Consider the following 22,804-nt stretch of genomic DNA (forward strand, 5'->3'; position numbering starts at 1 on the left):
TTTGAAGAGGCCGGTAGGGCTTAACTGAGCTATGTTTTATGTTTCATTTTCATACTACCTGCTCTTTTTACCAGTATGAAGTGGAAGTTAAGTTAAGTGAACGTATCCCAATTGGGTTTCACACGATGACATCAAACGAACGGTAAATCTAGTCCATATTTGACGTTTATTGGTGGTTTGTGTACAATAGAATACTGTGGAATGAATGTCTTCATCGTTATCAGTATTCAGTATCACTGTCTGATTCGGAATCAACATTTCAACAAAGTTAGGTTCGTTTTAATGCTACTCTGTGTTCATTAAACAGGTTTGAAGTTCAAATGGCTGTCACTCCGGTGATATAATGGCATAAGTGATGTAAACGTCAAAGCTGATTATCAATCAATTTTATTGGATATGGATTATCCGATATCTATAATTTTGGGCTCGTTTGGTGAGTTTATTTCGTCGGTCGCATCGAAATTCCATTCGTCGTGATGTATTTGAAATTTATTAAGCAATACCGTCGTAGTGGAGTAATATCATCAATAACAACAGCTAATACATGCTGCGTTGAATAACAATTATAATTATAAGAAAAACATATCCAATCTTTGTGCGTGCTATGCAACTGATTAGTATTACCCTATTTAGCTTGAATATCATACACAGAAGTAACAGGAGTGCAGGATTTTGCTACATCAATTCAAACGCACCATTCATACTTTGAATCTAAGTTCGTAAAAATCGATCGATACCATTTTGGAGGTATAGACCACTATAATTTTAATTTTTTACATCGTGATTCAAATGAGCGACAACAACAAAAAAGTTTACTGCGGCCTAATACACATGTTGAAGTTAACATGAATAGACATGAATTAAAAATTTATTTTTAAAGTTTTTTTTTCAAAAAAACCCTGTGTGTGATACTGTTTGAAACATAGCGGATTCCAAAACGTGATTGAGCGTTATATGAATAGCTAATAAGTGCAACTTATCGTTGAAACCTTTCAAGTTTTTTTTTATATCATTTATTTATACCCGGTTTTAACCTTATTTTGGTCGTTCGCCGGATCGGCCCCTTTAAGTAGTTTTGAATACGAAACCCGAATTTATATTTTGTGTGCAAATACCAGACTAGAGCTTTCCAGAGCAGAAAACGTTTAAAGTAAAGTGCAACAACCGGGAAAAAATACTTTGAATGGGATAACCGGATAAAATCTTAGCCAGTATTTTCAGAACAAATGTGTTGATTTTTGCATGGAAACTTTCTCCGTGTTTCCCTCGGCTGCGGGATTCATTCCACATTTTGAATGTTATGTATTTTATCTAACAGATTACAACCCACTATTTTACATACAAGTTGTTTGAGATCTAAAAGATTTTTGAATACTGGATATTGATGACGAACCGAAATATTTTTATCTTGACGAATTAAGTTCGATAATATATGTCTATTCAAATACTTTTCGGAATCAAAATTCGTCAAGTGTAAAAAATTACACCAATTATTGATGTTATCAGGTTCGAAAAGTAGTTTAATATAATCAAAATTACTAACGAGATAAGTATATTTAATTCTAGATCGTATTTGAATAGTTTTTATGTATGACCACGCAAACAATTTTAAATAAGACTTAAGGTGATATTGAGCAAGATCGCACAAGGATTTTCAAGAAGTAGATAAAAAAGCTTTAGAATGATTGAATATTCACAGATACTTTTTCCCGCTTTTGAAAACCTAATTATTAACAATTGTGCCGTACGCCAACGAAAGTAATTAAACAATTCTCAGAAAACACTGCCAAAAAATGTACGGTGTAATATTCTTACAAATTGTATAAATGTTATTAAACTGGAGCACTCGCACCTCGCTAAATGCGCCGAGAGTAAAGGAAGCGTTGAACATTCATTTCTGACGCGGTACATAAATGTGCGAACGAGTTTTTGTGAGAGCAGCTCTTCGCCTGCGCATGGTTGTCTTCTGAGAATGAGAACAAATTTGTCTCAGTGCAATAAAAAGAGCGCATAAGACCTGCTGATACTCTGTGTAATATACAATTCCCACAATTTGAAAAATAATCTCAATTTTAGTTTTGTTACCAAATTTTTTAATTCACGGTGTTCGGTTTTTTGATTCACAATCAGAAATCTTGATTCACATTCTCGTGCGCAAAATGTTATATTAGTTAATGCACAAACAATCGCTTGGTTTCGTTCAAAAATCGAAGAGAAACATTTTGAATAGAAGGTTTTTTATCTGTGAGTCTCTCCCGAAACCAAATCTTGGGTACGAGCCTGGGAACAAATGAAACATAACGATCCTGTAAGTGAATATAACCGGATAAATTTACTACGGACAAAAAACGAAATTTAATAAACAAAAAATATGCTACACAACAATTTGATTGCTACGGTCAATTGATTCGGTAATTTTGATCGGGGCTAGCCGAATGACTGACACAAACAAACACATAATCCAGTTCAATTATTACCTCAACCTTTATGGACCACACTGTCATCGAAAATAGATATGACAGAAATACTGAACCGTAGAATTGTTTCTGGTTTTATATTTTTAACATTTGAAAAGCCTTATCATTATTTCACGTATAAAAATCGGAGCCCCTTCAGATTGGGAAACCATCCATAAAACCAATTTTCTCCCCATTGAACAAAACCCCGTCCGCTGCTCGCCTACTTGGCCGCACAGGACCACCTCCGGGAGTCGGTTTTATTTTGGCGAGGTCGAACGAATGCCGATGTAAAAATCCCCGTGGGATAGTTGAGCACAATCGCACAACAATAGCTTTTGTATTGCTGCCACGGATTCAAATACCGATTGTTGATATGACCATGGAGAGCTCCATTGCTGTACTCCTGTGCAATATGCAAATTTTTTTTGTGTTGCTAAAAGCTCAAAGTTGAACGCCGTATAGTATGTAGCGAAATAACCGTACCTTTGGTCAATAAACTGAATACTTTCGCGAGGAAAGCTTCCGATATGCGTTTCCCGTCGCCCACTGAGCCAACAAGGGGCCTATATTTTTGTGACAAGTCCTTCCACCACGCACCAACACTCGGCGGGTGCCCGAAACCACCCACAATTTGAGCCACCCGCGGTGTACACCGGTTTCGGTCCGTGCGTGCCCTCTTATGTTTCTTTTTTTTTTGCTTCCTTCGCCAACACACAATTTGAAATCCATTTAGGAGCGTTTTTATTTTTACTACCGTAATAAAAAAAGGACTGCCTAATCTTTGAACTGGTTTGTATTCGCTTGTTGCTTTTTCGAGGCATTTTTCGGTTCCGGTTCCCGTTTCAATCTCGATGGGTAATTTTCCGAGATGGAATATTATTATTTTTTTCACATACGCCGCTATGGTTCACCATCACGGAAATCCGATTATAATGGTTATCGATAATAGCGTCCTGGGGAGCGCTGGAGATAAACAACGGATTCATCGGTTTTCGTGTTCAGCTTATATCCATATTTAACATGCAGGTATATTCGTTCACCACTAATAATGTCGGTCACTTCGGTTTTAATAAAAATTTAATTGCCGGGTACCTACATTTAAAAAATATTATAAGTGTATATGTTATTTTCGTCCTTTCCATATGGTAGCATTTTAAAACAGCGATTTTTACAAGCGTATCCGTAATCGAGTTTCGGCTACGAAGTCACATAACATAATCAGTGAATATTTTATTATATTTGACCAAATTTTCACCGTTCCGCTCTTTAGTTCATTATAAATTTGTCACTGCGTCGAAGTAAACTTAACAATGTATTTCGCGGTTGGTCGGAATCTTCTTTTTATCAAATCAGTAGTCTTTCTTTAATGCGCCTCCGCTTCGCTGGATGTAAAACTAAACACTCTTTAAACTTCACTGTACTACAAATCATTTTCCTCCAGAGCTATTTTATCCAATATCAAAATGAACAAACGAGGCTTCGACGGTAACGAGAAATCCTTCAAAGTGCTCACGGCAGCAGCGTCGAAAAATGTAACATCCAAGAATCTCACCGGTTTCAGTCTGGTCCCGTGCCGTCTAACTTATTACCAGGTTCGCCCTTTTCGTACTACTAACAAAGTGTGCCAGTAGAAGCAGTGGAAGCGAGTGATCTTCTGACAGATGCCAAAGTACAATAATCTTCCTGTTTAGTTAACAAACTTGACTTGACTTGGTCTTTGATGTACAGCACGGCCAGGTGTGCACCAGACAGCAGCAGCACCAGCACAAAGTTCGCATCCTTTTCTTTTTCTGTTCGACTTTTAGTTTTTCTTCGTGAACTTTTTCGAGGTGAGATAAGGGTACTAATTGTAATTATAATGACGATGATGATGATGATGATGGTGTTTATAATTATCATAATAATGGTAATGAGTCTAGTGTTGTAAGCTTCTTTATCCAAAGTTGGGACGGTGCATGCTCAGAAATATGAGTGAATATTCTACTAACATTAATGCAAGATTCATGCACGATTGTACTGGAACAGTATAATTATCAACTTTAATCTTTTACAAGCTTAGAAGATTTTTCCGTAGAAAAAACAGAACAGTGAAAATTTTGTTCTCTCTTGTATTAAATTGATTTTCCGTATTCAGTGCATGAAGCTAATGTAAAAAAAAACCCTTCTTAATCCACCTAGTGGTGTGATAATGCCTTTCTCTTCTTTCATAACAGTCTCAAGAAAAAATATATTTCATACTTTTATTAAATAATTTCGGACAGACACAATTTTTTTTGAGATGACACTAAATCTCGACGTTTCATGCAATTCTATGGCGATCGATGATCGATTTCTGAAATTTCTTGTACTCCCCCCTATGATGATTTTTCATGAGCGAAAATTTTCAAAACTTAACCGTCGGGCAGTACCTCTTACCCATATCTGATTCAGCTCAAATTTTGTACGGGGATATTTTTCGAAGTGCTCAAACTTTTGAGTACCACCGCCTTACGAAATTCGGGGGGATCCCAAAATATTCGCCCCCTTATATACATTAGAGCGGTGAAAAACAACATGTTTTGTCGATTACGTAACTTATACCATTATATCTCCGGAACCAAAAGTCACACCCATTTGATCTTTGAACTTGATCAATGGGCCGACAGTAGCTTTCAAGCGAGCATAAGTTTGTTAAAATCGGTTCTGCCATCTATGAGAAAATTGAGCGCGTATAAATATCTTCGAAAAGTGCACACACATACACACACAGACATTTTACGATCTCGTCGAACTGAGTCGAATGGTATATAACACTATGGGCCTCCGAGGCTCCGTTCAAAAGTCGATTTTACCAGCAATTTTAATACCTTTCTATAGAGAAAGGCAAAACATCCTTCTTAGTCCACTTAGTGAAATTTTCATATATCTTAAAATATCACATGAAATTTTCGAAATCGAAAAAAAATTATGCCAAAAGTCTTAGAATTTCATAAAACGTCGAGATTTAGTGTCATCTCGAAAAAAATTTTTTTTTTCTAAATATCGACTTTCTGGGACTAAAAATCGACTTTCTGGGACTAAAAATATCAAAAAAGTCCCAGAAAGTCGATTTTTCAAGAAATTTTTTTTTGAGATTACACTAAATCTCGACGTTTCATGCAATTTTAAGATTTTTGACATCAAAAAAAATTTTCGATTTCGGAAATTTCATGTACTCCGCCCTGTGGTACTTTTAAAGGATCGAAAATGATGCTTAAACTTCTGAACAATAGCGCTTTACGAAATTAGATATGATCTCGAAATATTGGCACCCTTGTATGCATTAGAGCGGTATAAAACAACGTGTTTTGTCGGTTACGTCACTTATACCGTTATATCTCCGGAACCAAAAGTCACAGCCATTTGGTCTTCGAACTTGATCAATAGCCCGACAGTACCTTTCAAACGAGCCTAAGTTTGTTAAAATCGGTTCAGCCATCTTTGAGAAAATTGAGCGCGTATAAATATCTTCTAAAAGTGCACATACACACACATATACACATACACATACACATACACACACAGACATTTTCCGATCTCGTCGAACTGAGTCGAATGGTATATAACACTATGGGTTTCCGAGGCTCAGTTCAAAAGTCGAGTTTTCCAGCAATTCTAATACCTTTTTATAGAGAAAGACAAAAAGGTAAAAATAGGGACGTTTTTATTCTTTACTTTTCTTTTTCTTCAGTTTCCTCGAATAAGAGCTGGGAATCAAAACTTCCCGGGACTTCAATATAGGATATTGTTGAAAAGTTCACTCGGGAAGTCAGCGAGTTTAGTGGTGCATCCGAGCATCTTGAAACCGGAACATACTGAGTCACGCGCGAATAATACCAATATTGAAATTTTTACTAACAAATATCCTTCTCCCGTGATACTTGTGGAGTGCGCAGTAGTATATACGGCCTCTAGTAACAACAAGTGTTGGACTAACATCCCTTCCCATTCCTTAGACGATCTACGTTCGGGCCTGGCCGACGCCGGTACTGATCAATGAATTCTGGGGTTACCAGAAGATGTACATTGAAGGATGATTTACCAGTCCCAGGTCGGATCATCTAGAAACTTCCTGTACAATTTCAGCTAATCCCGATCAGGAACGGAGTAGCAACCAGGGGTGGTCGCTCAAGCTCAAGCTCCAGAAAACTATAGACATCCCTCAATAACATATCTTTATGATAACTTTTTACACTGTAATGAAATTTTCATTCTTTCTTGCATTATTTTTTCATTACATCCATCAGCAACACGTTAGAAACTGACACCCGCTCTAGTTCTTGACTGCCGTAACCGAATTTCATATGTGTGATACTCGCGACGTTCATATATTACTACCATTCATATATGAACCACATACCAGTAAGTTCTTGCTTTGTAGCTTTTTAAGTTGGACCCGAAGTATTATCGTGTGCAAAGGTTGAAATTTGCAAAGGTTGAAACTCATTTCCTCCTTTTCGTTACTTCGATTTCTAAGCCCTGCGCTTGAGTTGCATGAATTACTAGCACAAAGTACCATGCGTTTCCTTCTATCAGAACCTGATGGGGACGCATGGTTGACTGTTATTTATTTTTAAGAAAAAATCAAATATTGTGGTCGTCCACATTTTTTGAAAATATGAAAACATACCACTTCAACATGTCCAAAAATTTTTTATTTATCACTAAAAAATCTAGGGTGGTGCAAAAATTGGAAGAGGGAAAATTTATGTTTCAAAATTTTCTAGTATTTTTTAATGGAAGAAATTCATATTAAAAATTTTTGGGAAAAAATTGCAAACCTTCCCCATAATGGCTTAAATACACCTGATTTTTTTTTAAATTTTTCGGAGTAGCCGTTTCTTCAAAAATCTATTAAATTAAAAATCAATAGAACCACCCTAGCTCCGTCAATATGGCAGTTAAAGGGTTGAAACTTTGAGAAAATTGTTTCCAGTCTATGACCTTTCGAATGTGGTAAAACAACATGAAGCTATAGCCTTTTCACAGAATAATCTAAACTAATTATCTAAGAGATTGTCAGTTGGGTTTTTTTATATTCGTTACCGTTTCTGATAGAATCAGATTTGAAGCGTGAAAATAGCTTTCTAAAGTGCCCTAAAACACACAGGCCTAATCTAGTATTCATATTTTGCTCTACAGTCAGCTAGCATTTCGCAACTTCGTACACGCCAAACAATTATCGGAGATCTAGCATGCATTGAGTGGAAAATGTCCAATTACAAACGAACCAATTTTCTAGTTTTTCACCACTTTCCCGAAGGATTTCGAACAAAAAAAAACTTTTGTTTACGAACATACTTCATAAGAGGTTTTTGCATACAATGAATATATATATATATATATATATATATATATATATATATATATATATATATATATATATATATATATATATATATATATATATATATATATATATATATATATATATATATATAACGTAACGTAAACGGAGGTTTGAGTGTATAATAACGCAACAGCCGAACAAAGGTAGTCTTCAAGCAATGAATGATACATCAGCTGCAACCTTATACCGTTTTCGTTTTTGAATCTACACGCGGGTGACTCTGACTCCGAGTAAAACGAACACGTGGTACGCGCCCTAAACAACAACTCATAGAAAAAAGACAAAATAAACAAACTCGCATGGATGTCGTGGATGTGTCGCGAAAATTTTTAGAGCAAAACTACGCGATTGGAGTCCGATCTAGAGCGACTCCAGGTTACCAAAACAAACATCTCTAAAGTGGTTTGGGCGACTCTGGGTCAGCTTTCGGGCTGCTCTGATCAATAAACGAAAACGATATTATTATGTCGTTTTCGCATGAGGAAACTGAAACTGACCCAGGGTAGTTTCATCAAACAAACGCTTTTCGCGAAACTGTGTTAGATTCGCACTTAGCAACGGGGGTTTGAGCAAACCTGATATAAAAACCAGGTTTGAAACTTACTCGATTTTCAGTTCAACAACGTTGAAACTAGGTTCGATACTAGCTTCAAACAAACGGTTCGACAGCAGTTAGGGTTGAAACTGGGTTGGGTTTGGCATCAAGCGAAAACGACATTAGTCGATCACTACCTTGAAAGATAGTCTTCGAAACACCAGTGTTTCGAGCTTCGAGCTTTGGTTCAAATAAATATTTTCCCGATAAATTCAATTTCACATTTTGTTGACTCGTTTCCAGTTTTCGGAAGCGAACAAACTACAACCAGTTGAACGAAACTACCCTGCATGTCCACCTGCACACAAAAAGAGCCTCAAAACACGGTCTGTCGATTTTCGATAGACGATGCGACATTTGGGATTTTCCGTGGTTTCGGATATGACCTGTGCCTGTGCGGGCCGAGGAAGGGTTTGTTTGTTCATTTCTGTATTTGTTTACCAGTAACGGGTGAAAACGGAGCGGGTGGTTGCCGGAGGGAATTTCCATTTTCATGGTTGAAATGCACCAAATGGACAAACCTACGGTAGAATCGGTTAGGTTGACAGAACCCGATTATACGGGAGCAGCAGCAATAATTTGATTAGGGAGGAACAGTGTTTTAATATCATTCGAACATACCAACCGCTTTTTATTTGCGTTCATCGATGAACAGCGCTTTGAGATCATCATAAATCATAATAAATCATTGTAGACCAATGTTTCAATAAGGGGTGTGACCTGCCCGTTATACAGTGCCGCTTATTACCAGTTTCACTACACGGTACAAATAAAGTTAATTGATTGTTGGCTCTTATTACGAAAGTCGGTTCAGAGAATAATATGATGTCTTCAATAAGCTATTATGAACATTCACAGTAATATATTGAAATTTCTTGTTTTAGTGGAAGCTCAAAAGTTTTTCTTCGCCATTGCATTCCCCATATATAGTACTTGAAACCAAATATATTTCGATTACGGTCACAACGGTTACTATTTAGTACAACATATTGCTGCTAGTTTCCCTAAATATCATACAGTATATTACATATGAGCGTGGTCACGATAACTCGCGATCGGTAAAGTGGAATGATGCGATTTTTTTAATACAGAGTAGTGGCCTTTATGCAATGCGAGAATCGATCTCAGAACTTTTCCAAAATGAGTACCGCGTACGCTTCGCGCTTCGAAACAGTTCTTTTGTGCTCGCACGCGAAAGCTCCCAAAATGACATTTTTCACCTCTTCGAAACGATTCACCCACTTACTCACAAACTGTTTCGACTTTTGCATGTATTTCGACGCGGCAACGAATTTCCCAAGTCGATCATTTCCAAAAACATATTTTTTTAGGTGACACCATATCTTAACGTTTCATGCATTTCTAAGATATTTGGCATCGAAAAAAAAATTCTTCAATTTTGCGGTTTATTTTTTCTACGCGGATTTACGAAGTTACGTGGTCTCAAATTATTGTGTGTGTGTCAAATAATCTCACTAAGTTTTCTCGGAGATGGCAGAACCGATTTTGACAAACTTAAATTCGAATGAGAGGTCTAATGGTCCCATACGAAATTTCATCCGGATCCGACTTTCGGTTCCGGAGTTATAGGGTAAAGTGTGTTCAGTATTGTACACCGTCACTTAAACTGGCGGAACAAAACACGTAAAAAATGTTGTAAACTGGGTTCAAAACCCTTATTCCCAATCTTGGGCTTAAATGAAAGGTCTTATGGTTCTACCAAAAATTACTGCATATTTTCGGATACATCAAACATTTAAATCGTCATTAAAATGGTAAAATTGGATGAAATCTTCAAAATTTGAATAAAAACTAGTAGAGTTTGTACGTCATGTTAGTTGGTGGCCATACGATCCAACTTCGATTATACCGGTTCTTGGGTTCCGGTACCGGAAGTGCATATAATAGTGAACCCACTTCGTTTTCTTAAGAATAACCTACGTGAGCAAAGTATTGTTTCATTCTGTATGTTATACTAGTTCATGCACAAGCAATCCCTTGTTTTTTTCAGAAATCGAAGAGAAAATTTTTGAATAGAATACCACAATATTATACATGAGAAAGGCATCATTACACCACTAGGTGGATTAAAACAGGCTTTTTCAAGATTACACCAGATCTCTACGTTTCATGCATTTCTAAGACATTCTCATCAAACAAATTTTTTTTCATTTTGCGTCTTTTTACGCAGATTTTTCGAGTTACTCGATTTTTTTAACAAAAATCGTGCTTAATCTACCTAGCAGTGAGATGATACCTTTTTTTAATCAATCCGAATGTGTTTTTTGCATGAATATTCTTCGGTGTCTCAGTTCTCATGACATTAATTACTCTGTAATGTCGAAACTGCAAATCGGATCGAATTTGAATCTAAAAGTGTGACAACCGATTGAACATTCCATGATATGTCGAAGTAAGTTCCACTTTAGAGTTTTTCGTCATTATTTATGGTACCTCCAGAGCCGGTATTCAGGAACTAGCCTAACCCAAAATGATTCGTGTGGACATATGACGAATAAATTGCAATAGTTTTGAGTCCAACTTTAAATCTTTTCGGGATTGTCATCTTCTACATCGGTTTGAATTTCAAAAATGCATCATCATGTAATTCCAGAATCGAAAGTAAGTGAAACTTTCAGTTTTATTAAAACCACTGGCTCCTATGTTTTAGGAAATCGCTGGGAATGCTCTAAGGGTCGCTTACACCGGACGCAGATCGAATACTTACACCACCCTCATACCACCTCTTTTAGCAGTAACGGGGGAACGGGCTTAGTCCATTAGACCAATGGGGTTTCCACCGGACTGCGGCAAAACAACTCCACAACTAGGGATGCTCAAAAGCGGACTGAATCAAAACCCTTTCGAGGTAACCGTCATGCAAGAGCATTTATGTATGGCTCATTGAAGCCAGGGAAATCGTAATGGGAGCGAGAACCAGTGTAAATTGTTCAATAATCACCTGCTTTAATTTCATCCTCCTCTAAATGCCCTAGTCTAACTTTTGACTTACTAACTAAATTCACAAGATCTTTTCTTACTTACTACTGACGTCACCCGATACCTGGTACATCCGCTTGTCTGTGGTTGTCCCTGTCGCTTGTTGGCCTGTTAGCCGAACTTTCAGGAATCGGCTACCTTCGTTTCCACAGAACCGTATGTTGAGTTGGGCCGTTGGAATTTCGTTCAACGTGGTCTCTTCGATACTCCCTGTACCCATCACCATCAATTCTGGCTTGCGATGTGTGTTTTCTCTAGGCGACCTCGTGCTGCTAACACAATGGCGCCAAACTACGGTCGGTACTAGCCGCGCTCCAAAATGGCGTTAATCGACGATGGACGCTTAGTTGGTTGTTATGGCGGTCGATCGCTGGCGTTTCTTTGGTAACTTCACTCCACGCCGTAACCCGTTATATAAACTGTGAAGAAAGATCGGAACTTGTTCCGATCGTAAAGAAAAAAGGTCCGCAGACAAGCGAACCTGCACGAGCATTAGCACCGGTGACGTCATTATTCTTTTTTTCAACCAACTAATGTCGAATCTAAGGTTATGTACAATACATAAATTAATTTACAATTTAATATCCGAAATTGATTCTTACAATTAAAATCACTCCTTTCACCGTGTTTTCTCAGTACAGTTGAATCTGAATATAATTTGTTTTAAGACCCTAGATCATATTAGAATAAATTTTCAACTAACCGTACTATTAGATATAAGCACATTTGCACACTTTTCACGTTTACTTCTCATACTAATTCTCAATTTTACATACTATAACTTTTTAACCTATCACTAACGACTGATACTGAGATATTTGTACAATTTACGCGGTTACGATTTTTCTTCATCCACTAGATATAAATTTTAGTTTCCGTCGCGCACTTCTGTCTTGCTGGACAGTCGCGGTCTAAAGAGATCGATTCTGGGTAGCATGACACTCATCGAGTGCCAGGTGCGTTACCCAAGAGAGGGAGAGTAACTCGCTTACGAGTAGCCAAGGGGAAACTAGGTAGAGAGGAATTGGTGGTGGAGCCAACAAGTAATTTACATGAAACCCACAGGGTTACATAAGAATTGGATAAAATTTTTAATTTAAACTTTGTCGATTGGGTTTTTTTTTTGAGAAAACGATTGAGCTTAGAAAAACGATACTGGAACCGGAATTCGAAAATCGGTGTAGCCGAAATCAGACAAATTCATCTGAGTAGCTGTATAGTTTACATTTGTTTCAAAATGTTTGAAAAACAGTGAAGACATGACACAAGTTTATTTAGTTATCGACTATTCAAATTTGTAAACCCGATAAACCTGATTAATTTATGTGAAATAGACATTTTTATACTAATCACCCTGTATCCCCTAAACCGGAAGTTTGGTCTGACTAAAAAGCAAGATGTTTTATAGGATCTTAAAACTTTTCATTTGAATATTGGATGATTTTTAGATTTCATTTGATCTTAGATCGGTTCAGCCATCTACGAGAAAAATGAGTTACAGAATTTTACCTTCGTTTCACATATCATCCTGTAGTTTCGGAACCAGGCATAATTCAGGAACCTTGTTTAGGACCATACGACTTTTCATTGGAATCTGAGTTTGTAAAAAGCGGTTGAGTCATTTTCGAGAAAATTGAGCGAAATTATTTGTCATATACGCATTAGCTGATCTCGACGAACTGATTCGAATGGTATATGAGTGTTATGTTCTTGCAGCATTTATTGCTGTAAATAGTTTAAATCATTATAATTATGGAATTGCTTTCAACTCGAAAAGGCTGTCATCATCTGGTTTACATATGGCATATTCGAACGATTATGTTGCCAAAAACGAACCGTGCTAAAATCGGTCCGAGGCAAAATGTCATGAATAAGGATGCTGTACACAGTCTTTTTTGGTACTTAGAAACAATTGTATGTAACAGTATAAAAAATCGTGTTTCACATGGCTCCCAAGCATTGCTTTTGGCGTTTTTCATTGAGAAAAACTGGTGGCGAGGATTGCTCTGGTTTTGCACTTTAGAGCAGAAATGGCATTTGTCATACTCCTACTGCTGAAATAGGGGGAAAAGTCGCTTACATAAAAATGTCGATATAACCGTTAGAAATGGACGAATTTTAACAATCTATGGCTTGTTGGATAGCTATTACCGTGCGGAATCTAAGTCTGTAAACATATTCTGTTTTCAGGGTCAAGTGTGACAGATACTGTCAAAAACTAAAAATTTTGACATAAAACTTCGTATAACTCAAAAAGTAAACATCCGATCTAAAACCCATTCAATAGCGTTCAGGGAGACGGGAAGACCTTTCATTTGCGACTAGTTTGATCAAAATCGGTCCAGCCATCTCTGAGACCTCGACCTCTTTGTTGGCAACACACATACACAAATACACACACACACATACACACGAACATTTGCTCAGTTCGTCGAATTGAATCGATTGGTATATGACATTCGGCCCTCCGGGCCTCGGAATATTTTTCTAAAGTTTGAGCGAATTATATACCTATTTTGCTTTTCTCTATAGAATTGCTGGAAAACCCGACTTTCGAACGGAGCCTCGAAGACCCATAGTGTTATATACCATTCGACTCAGTTCGACGAGATAGGAAAATGTCTGTTATACCGCGCAAGTTTCTCGGAGATGGCTGAATCGATTTCAACAAACCTAGGCATAGTTAAAAGCTATTATTAGGCCATTGATCAAGTTCGAAGATTAAATGGCTGTGACTTTTGGATCCGGAGATATAATGGTATAAGTGACGTAACCGACAAAACACGTTGTTTTTTATCACTCTAATGTATATAAGCGTGCCAATATTTTGGGATCACCTCCAATTTAGTTAAGCGCTATTGTTCAAAAGTTTAAGTACCTCGAAAAAAGTGCCCATGCAAAATTTGAGCTAAATCGGACATAGGTAAGGGGTGCTACCCAGCGGTAAAGATTTGAAAATCTTCTATCTTGAAAAATTGCCATAGGGGGAAGTACATGAAATTTCCGAAAATTTTTTTTGATGCCAAGCGTCTTAGAATTGCATGAAACGTCAAGATTTAGTGTCATCCAAAAAAAAAATTTTTTTTGAAGAAATCGACTTTCTGGAACTATTTTTTCTAAGTCCCAGAAAGTCGATATTTTCAAAAAAAAAATAATTCGAGATGACAATAAATCTCGACTTTTCATGCAATTCTAAGACTTTTGGCATCAAATTTTTTTTTTCGGTTTCGAAAATTTCATGTACCCCCCCGTACAATTAAATTACAAAAATTAGGGGGGGCTATGGTGATTTTTCGAGATATATCTTTCAAATAAAGAGATGGCTTTTTGGTCAATTGGTTTCTCGTCAAAACATTTATTTTTCGTTAAAGGCCAACGTTTCGAAGGTTATACCTTCATCTTCAGAGCAACTGTAATGTTATGTATTATTTTGTCACAAAAATTTTTATCAGACAGTATTTAGATCTCTTCATCACGTTGATTCCCTCACCCCGGCGATTGCAAAAATTGTAAAACGAAACCAGAGAAATGTGCGTCTAGGTTTCAAATGTTTGAAAACTAACGCATCTCTTTTCTCCAAATTGAAGGATCCGACACCGAAACTTGTCAGATGCAATATGATCTATCGCATTCCCTGCATTGATTGCGATATTTCTTACATTGGTCTGACTACACATCAACTGAAACAACGGTTATAGATGAGTTAAAAAAAATCGCATTGATGGTTCATATGATCGACAATGAACACAGTTTTGATCTAAACAAAACCAGAATTCTCGATCAAGAAAACAGAACTAATGCTTTACAAATATTGGAAATGTGCCATATTTCTACTGACAGTTCAACCATTAACTTCAGGACCGGCACGCATAATTTGAATGATGTATACTCCGGTCTGTTGCTCTCTCTCACACATTAACTGTCAATCTCGCCTCCGATTTCGCTGTCTATCATTTCTCATCTGGTTGTCAGAGAAACGCATGCATTTTTCACATGGCGATTTGGCAACATTCAGAATTAGCTACATGGGTCTACCGCAAGGATCATGCCTCAGTTCGCTCCTTTATAATTTTTACGTGAATGACATTGACAGCTGTCTAGTAACCCCATGTACACTAAGACAATTGGCAGATGATGGCGTAGTTTCAGTTACTGGACCCAAAGCTATTGATCTGCAAAAACCATTGCAAGATACCTTAGATAACTTGTCCGTTTGGGCTGTTCATCTGGGTATCGAATTCTCTGCGGAGAAAACAGAGCTGGTCGTCTTTTCAAGAAAGCATGATCCCGCGCAGCTTCAGCTTCATATGATGGGAAGAATGATCCAACAGGTTTGGACTTTCAAATACCTTGGGGTGTGGTTTGATTCCAAATGCACGTGGGGAGGACACATTAGGTTTCTGATAACAAAATGCCAACAAAGAGTAAATTTTCTTCGAACAATAACAGGATCTTGGTGGGGTGCTCATCCGGAAGATCTAATAAAATTGTATCAGACAACGATACTTTCAGTGATGGAATATGGATGCGTTTGCTTTCGTTCCACTGCAAACTCTCATATTATCAAACTGGAGCGAATTCAGTATCGTTGTTTGCGAATTGCTTTAGGGTGCATGCATTCGACACATACAATGAGTCTTGAAGTTCTGGCGGGAGTTCTTCCATTTGAAAGATCGTTTACGCTCGATGGAAATCCCAAAAATATTTACAAGTAAGTTCAGGCATATTGACTCTGCGAAAATATTTTACACGGACGGATCACGAATTGAAGAGGCTACTGGGTTTGGTATATTCAACAATAATGTTTCGGTCTCATTTAGGCTTCAAGAACCTGCATCTGTTTATATAGCAGAGTTAGCAGCAGTTCATTATAGCTTGAGTGTAATCATCACATTATCTCCAAACCATTATTTTCTTTTCACAGATAGTCTAAGTGCAATTGAAGCTATTCGCTCAAACGCCGCTTGCAAAAATGAACCTTTTTTCTTGGCCAAAATAAAACAGTGTCTGAACGTCATATTGAATAATAATTATCAAATCACAATAGTTTGGGTTCCGGCTCATTGCTCCATTCCAGGCAATGAAAAAGCCGATATTTAAGCCAAACGTGGTGCTATTGAGGGTGAAATTTATGAGAGACCGATTGCTTTCAACGAATTCTATAGCGCGTCCCGCAAAAGAACACTGGTCAGCTGGCAAGCTTCTTGGGATAAAGATGATCTGGGTCGGTGGATGCACTCAATTATTCCTAAAATATCGACAAAGGCATGGTTCAGGGGACTGGATGTGAGTAGAGATTTCATTCGTGTGATGTCCAGACTCATGTCCAATCACTACACGTTAGATGCACATCTCCTTCGAATTGGACTTTCCGAGACTAATCATTGTGCTTGCGGCGAAGGTTACAGCGATATTGACCATGTTGTTTGGACATGCGTGGAGTTTCGTGATGTCAGATCTCAACTAATAAATTCCTTGCGTACCCAAGGTAGACTATCCAATGTCCCAGTTCGCGACATTCTTGCTTGTCGTGACCTTCCATACATGAAACTTCTTTATCATTTCATTAAATCCATTGGAGTTCCAATTTAAATTTTATTTTATGTTAGACTGTTTTCTCTTCCATGAGTTCAACCAATAGCCAACTATAGGATATTGAATATAAGTTGTGAACTGATACAAACAATCCTGAAATAGTTCAGTCGGTGTTGAACAGTCGTTCGCACCGCACGCGTATAGCTCTTGGCTCCTGGAAGTTTTTCCTGGCTACCTAGAGTATCATTGATTCAAGGCTCCAGTCTTTTTCAATGCTACCTGAATCACTAACTAAGTGACTAAGTGATACAAATAGTGATATTAGAGTGACTAAGTGATACAAAGAGTGATATTAGAGTGACTAAGAAATTAATCAGCCTTTTTTAAGGCTAGCTAGGAGTCTAATCGAAGACTAATTTAGCCTAGTTAATTTAATTTAAAATTTCATTAATTTCAAAAATGCCTGCGTCCAACCGGAAAGGCAACAAGCCTAAGGCTAAAAATAATTCAATACGGAATAAATCACAATCCGTTATTCAACATTTTTCAAATAACATTCACGATCTTATAGAATCTGAATGTAAAAATAAAAGACAACGAACGGATTTCCCTTCCGTTGATCCTATGCCGTCTAACAATATTTACGAGATTCTTCCTGAATCCGATTGTAGCGACATAGAAGAAAATTCTTCAAAAATTCCCAAAATGGACGCTTGTCGTTCTGGGAAGAAACATCAATCTATGCCACCAGTGACTGTGATGATTTCCGACTTCAAAGCATTCCGTACTGAGCTTTCTACTTTTCTCCCGGAAGTAAAAGTCTCATTTCAAATCGGACGAAGAGGAGAATGTCGAGTCTTGGTGGATGGATTGGAAGATTACGAACGTCTTATTCGATATTTGACCGAGAAACTTCATAAATTTTATTCATATGATATAAAATCAGACAGACCCTTCAAGGCTGTCTTGAAAGGATTATCAAATGATCAAAGTATTGATGAAATTAAAAATGAACTAAAAGAATTGCTTGGTTTTGCCCCTTCCCAAGTAATACTTATGAAAAAAAGAGCGAATGGTACTTCTAAACCACGCTCTGGAATTTCCCATGAACTTTACCTAATACACTTCAATCGAAGTGATGTAAACAATTTGAAAACTTTAGAAAAAGTACGTTTCATTTCCCACATTAAAATTCATTGGGAACATTATAAACGGCATAATCGTATTGCAAACTTAACGCAATGTCGTCGTTGCCAAGGCTTCGGTCATGGAACCAAAAATTGTCATATGGATATACGGTGTTTGAATTGTGGTAAATCGCATTCGAAAGACGTTTGTCCAATGAATGAAACCACTGATAAATTTTCATGTTCAAATTGCAATGGAAATCATAAATCCAATTATTTGAAATGTCCTGTCAGGGAAAAAATTTTAAACGCTCGTTCGCTTCGACAACAAGTCAAATCAACGACCTTAAATTTACAGAACATACCTGAAAATCAAAAAACCGTTACAAATGCCACGCCTTCTTCGAAACAAAAAACAGGTACGCCTGCCAATTCGTCTTCTAACGAAAACAATTTATTGACAGGTAGATCGACCTCGTCATCATCTTCTTCTAATGTCAGTTATGCTGGTATATTAGGTAGAAATCTATCACCTATTTCTTCTAATGTAAATAATCAAAACACAGGACCGCCTTGCAGTTCTTCTTCTAACGAAAACAATTTATTAATAGGTAGACCGGCCAAATCATCTTCTTCTAATGGCAGTCTACCTACAAATATTCCTTCAATGCCATTCGCTTCTTTAAATGAAGTCGATTTAGGCGATATAACTGAAAATAAAATGGTCTACCTACAAAATCAACTTTTTCAAATGATCATCCAAATGAATTCGACTTCATCACTTTTTGAAGCATTTCAAATCGGATGGAAATTTGCAAATAATATTATAATGAATTTAAAATTTAGCAGTGATGTTAAATAATTATTTGAATATTTTAAATTGGAATGCTCGATCTTTGAAATCGAGTGAAGATGAATTTAATAATTTTCTCAAAGTGCACAAAATTCATATTGCCATTGTGACAGAAACTTTTCTTAAACCAAATGTAAAATTGAAAAGTAATCCACATTATGTGGTTCATCGATTTGACAGGTTTACTGGAATGGGTGGTGGAGTTGCCATTTTTGTCCAACGGCAAATTAAACATCGAATTTTACCTTCTTTCAATACTAAAGTTATTGAAAGCTTGGGAATCGAAGTTGAAACCATTCATGGAATTTATTTCATCGCTGGAGCATATTTGCCATTCCAATGCACCGGCGAACAATTAAATTTCTTTAAAGGCGATTTGCAAAAACTTACAAGATATCGATCGAAATTTTTCGTAATAGGGGACTTAAATGCTAAGCATGTCCAGTGGAATTGTAGGCAAAATAACAGTAATGGTAAAATACTTCATAATCAACTCTCAGCTGGTTACTTTACAGTTCTTCATCCCAGTAATCCTACTTGTTTCTCTTCCGTGAAAAACCCGTCTACAATTGATCTGGTTCTAACAGATCAAAGTCACATTTGTAGTGAACCGATTACTCATGCTGACTTTGACTCAGATCATCTTCCTGTAACATTCAGACTTTCCAACGAGGCTATAATTAATCCAATTAGTTCTATTTTCAACTATCATAGAGCTAATTGGTTGGATTACAGATCTCACATTGAAAATCATGTGGATCATGAAACTATTTTAGAAAATTCTGCGGACATTGACACAGCAATTGATAATTTGAATCATTATATTATCGAAGCTAGAAATCTTTCAGTTCCCAAAGCTCAAACTAAATTAAATTCTCCTATCATCGATGACAATCTTCAACTGCTCATTCGGTTGAAGAATGTTCGTCGACGACAATATCAACGTTCTCGTGATCCTGCTATGAAAAACATAGTTAAGGATTTACAAAAAGAAATTAAACATAGATTTACTCTTTTGCGAAATGAAAATTTCGCTAAAGAAGTCGAACAAATTAAACCATATTCTAAACCTTTCTGGAAACTTTCTAAGGTTCTTAAGAAACCTCAGAAACCAATTCCTGCTCTCAAGGAAGGAAATCAAATACTTCTTACAACTGGCGAAAAAGCTCAAAAACTTGCTCAACAGTTCGAGAGTGTCCACAATTTTAATTTAAACGTTGTGAGTCCTATTGAAAATGAAGTCTCACTGAAATATGATCATATTTCAACCCAAGTGTTATCACACGATGACATTATTGAGACGAATTTTGATGAAATTAAATCAATTATTAGGAAACTCAAAAACATGAAGGCTCCTGGTAATGATGGAATTTTTAATATTCTTATTAAAAATCTTCCCGATGTTGCCTTGAGACTCCTGGTTAAAATTTTCAACAAGTGTTTTTCATTAGCTTACTTCCCAAAAAGATGGAAAAACGCTAAAGTAATTCCTATCCTAAAACCTGATAAAAACCCAGCAGAAACATCAAGTTATCGCCCAATTAGCTTACTTTCTTCTATCAGTAAACTTTTTGAAAAAAATATTTTGTTGAGAATGATGACTCATATAAATGAAAATTCAATTTTTTTACCAGAGCAGTTTGGATTTCGTCATGAACATTCAACTACTCATCAACTTGTCAGAGTAACGAACATGATAAAATCAAATAAATCTTCTGGGTTATCCACTGGAGCTGCTCTTCTAGACATAGAAAAAGCATTCGACAGTGTTTGGCACAAAGGTTTAATAGCAAAAATGTCTGATTTCCAGTTTCCTATTTATTTGATCAAAATGATTCAAAATTATTTAACTGATCGTACTCTTCAGGTTCGAGTGTAGCTCCAATCTTGTATAATATTTTCACTTCTGATCTTCCAAATCTACCCGTTGGTTGTCAGAAATCGCTATTCTGTGACGACACAAGTCTGTTAGCCACAGGTAGAAATCTAAGAGTGATCTGCAGTCGCCTACAAAGAAGTTTAAATATTTTCAGTGATTATCTGTCAAAATGGAAAATTAAACCAAATGCAACAAAAACGCAATTAATTATCTTTCCTCACAAGCCAAGAGCTTCTTTTCTTAAACCAAACAATAATCACATTCTCAAATTGAATGGCTTGGAATTGACATGGTCTGATCAAGCTAAATACTTAGGTTTAACGTATGACAAAAAACTAACTTTCAAGGATCACATTGAAGGAATCCAGGCAAAGTGTAATAAATATATTAAATGTTTATATCCTCTTATAAACAGAAATTCTAAGCTCTGTCTAAAAAACAAATTGTTAATTTATAAACAAATTTTCAGACCAGCCATGCTTTATGCGGTACCAATTTGGTCAAGCTGTTGTTCCACCAGGAAGAAAACGCTTCAAAGGATTCAGAATAAAATTCTGAAAATGATTCTGAAGCGTCCTCCCTGGTTTAGTACAAATGAGTTACACAGACTCACAAATATAGAACCATTAGATGTAATGTCACATAATATTATAAGCAAATTCCGACAAAAATCGATGCAATCTTCAATTGAATCGATTCGCTCTCTGTATTAGTTAGTAAGTTAGTATATAAGTTCCTTTTCCCCATTACACAATACAAGTAGGTTTAGAATTTTCCCTACACAAAAATCTCAGAATTGCGGAAGCAAATGATGTCTTCATGGTAATAACCAAATCATATATATAACAGGGCTGAAAAGTCACCACTTGTGGCTGAACACCCAATTTAAATCTTAATAATTTAATTTTAACTCATATTCCAATAAATAGTTATTTAAAAAAAAAAAAAATCCTGAAATAGTTATAAGATCATGTACAAAATAAATGTATTTTATTTAATGTAATTTAAAATAGCAACTCGCTTGATAAAAACAGTGTTTAGATTAACTAATGAGTACCAACATACTAATATGATATTCGAAATGTATTAGGTTTAAACTACTATGTATTGTCGATGCCACGGCGAAGAAAAACTTATGTATATTGCCTATGAAATAAACGTATTTATGAAAAAAAAAAATTTCTCATCTGTTTCACTCTAATTTTTGTTCTACTGTCTTCCATATTCGCTGCTTGCAATATTTTAGTGCTCAATCGAAGTCGATGTGCGTGGGAAGTGCGTAATTCGAATTGAAATTTCTAAACAAATTGCATTCGTATGTCTCGTTTTTGTGTTTTAGTGTAGAGTAGCCGTTTTTAAACCAACTATTATAAATGTTACACCATACTTGACGAAAAATATTTGTAGTCGTTGTGAGTACATTTTGTAAAATTATTATATTTTGTGAAAATAGTTTTGTGACTAAATAATACATAAAATTACAGTTGCCCTGAAGATGAAGGTATAACCTTCGAAACGTTGGCCTTTAATGAAAAATAAATGTTTTGACGAGGAACCAATTGACCAAAAAGCCATCTCTTTATTTGAAACAACATTAACTGGTCGCACCCGCATCAAATAAATTTCGAGATATATGGTATTAGTCTGGACTATTTCCTCCTGATCGAGTATCATAGCGGTGCGGTTTCGTTGAGTGTCAGTTTAATAGCCCTGATTCCCTGGTTGGAATGTTTTTTTTTCTACCTTGAGGTTGTTTTATTCACTCCGTTCTACTCACGTCGCTTGTGGTATGCAAAAAAAGGGAAAAGCAGTGAGAGATCTTCGTAATATGTAATCCGTTTAACGACACCTTCGCAGATGTGCGGTGCCAGCGGAAGCAGAGGCCGCCGGATAAGCCTGAAAACATTAGCTTCAACATCTACATCCGGGAAAAGAAAGATTCCGAACCATGGCGTTTTGCAAGTACAGAACGGAGAAGGTCAATTTAT

The 22,804-nt window shown here is 36.5% G+C and overlaps 1 protein-coding gene and 1 long non-coding RNA gene across 3 annotated transcripts in view; both read right to left on the reverse strand.

The window, feature by feature from the left end:
• LOC131435046 (low-density lipoprotein receptor-related protein 1) overlaps positions 1-22,804 on the reverse strand; it is a 515,798-nt gene that overhangs the window by 133,443 nt on the left and 359,551 nt on the right. The gene's annotated exons all lie outside the window — the stretch shown is intronic.
• Positions 11,370-12,325, reverse strand: LOC131435047 (uncharacterized). 2 transcript variants are annotated; one of them, XR_009230429.1, is made up of 3 exons: positions 12,126-12,325; positions 12,025-12,069; positions 11,370-11,964 (listed from the first exon to the last, which is right to left on the reverse strand). It is a non-coding gene; the product is annotated as an uncharacterized LOC131435047 (long non-coding RNA). The 2 variants fall into 2 exon arrangements; XR_009230428.1 differs by having other exon boundaries at positions 12,025-12,325.

This window comes from Malaya genurostris, chromosome 3, assembly GCF_030247185.1.
Source record: "Malaya genurostris strain Urasoe2022 chromosome 3, Malgen_1.1, whole genome shotgun sequence".
In the NCBI taxonomy this organism is placed as follows: domain Eukaryota; kingdom Metazoa; phylum Arthropoda; class Insecta; order Diptera; family Culicidae; genus Malaya; species Malaya genurostris.